Genomic DNA, 1,115 nt, shown 5'->3' with positions numbered 1-1,115 from the left:
TCCTGTTAGAATATCCTTCCAAAGTACCTGAGGCTTATGTACATTTTTTGGATACATATGCCTTTCCACAGCACTGAGCCCTGATGAATCCAAATTTTAAAAGTTTAGAGTAAAAAGGGTTATTCTAAGTTTATCTTTGCGGGATATATACCCCTTTCCAATTCCCTCTTTTTGCTTTAATAAGCACGTTTTAATAGTTTGATGAGCTCTTTCAACTATGCCTTGTCCCTTTGGATTGTATGGGATTCCTGTTAAGTAAAACATTAACTGATTTTTTTTTTCAGGGATGATGTTACAAATATCCTGTATGCATCCTTTGGAAATTTAAATTTAAAGATCCTTTTAAATTTAAGTCTTCCAAAAGCATTTTTCCTTAGTTTTTAGAATTACTTTAGTCCTTTTAATTTTTGATGTGGTTTTAAACCAATTTCCTTCTAGTTTGATGTTTTCTAAATTGGCTCTTGTCGATAAATTTTAACACCCTCTTCTGAGACTTCTAATTTCTGCACCACCAGAAATTAAAGTTGATGGGCTTTTTGAAAAAATTACTAATAATCTCCATGTTCTTCTATTTTATCCAATATTTGACTTTAAACTTCTCTCTTCTACCTTTTTCTATCTTGAATGTCTGTATCTAATAGTTGCCTTAGCTTTTTGCATTTTCTATCTGAAATACCTTTACTTGACATTTTCAACCATTTTCTATCTTATTTCTATCTTCTAGGTTTTTGTTTGTTTGTTTGTTTTTTGTTTTAAGGTTTGTACATTCACCCTTAGTTGCTTTTTTTCCTTCTAGTTTTCTTTTGTTTCCTATTTTGTGGGTTTAAAATTCTTGTCTTCCTACATCTTCTCTATCTTCCTACATCTTTTCTATCTTCCTTCATCTTTTGTATCTTTTTTTTACTTTTCTGTACTTCTGTCTTTAAAGTTTTTCACTTCAAATTTCTAATATTCTTTCTCCAAATTGCTTTTATCCTATTATCTTCCCATTTTCATGGGTTTTTTTTAAGTAATGTTTTTAAGAGTAACTAGGCTTCGAATGACGCAATCTTTCCTCCGTCCTGAAGGCATCTTAACCACCTTCAATTTAACCTTTTAAAGCCTTCCAATTATCA

The sequence above is a fragment of the Marmota marmota genome, unplaced genomic scaffold (genome assembly GCF_001458135.2).
Source record: "Marmota marmota marmota unplaced genomic scaffold, marMar, whole genome shotgun sequence".
Taxonomy (NCBI): domain Eukaryota; kingdom Metazoa; phylum Chordata; class Mammalia; order Rodentia; family Sciuridae; genus Marmota; species Marmota marmota.
Note: the sequence above shows the minus strand (reverse complement) of the source record.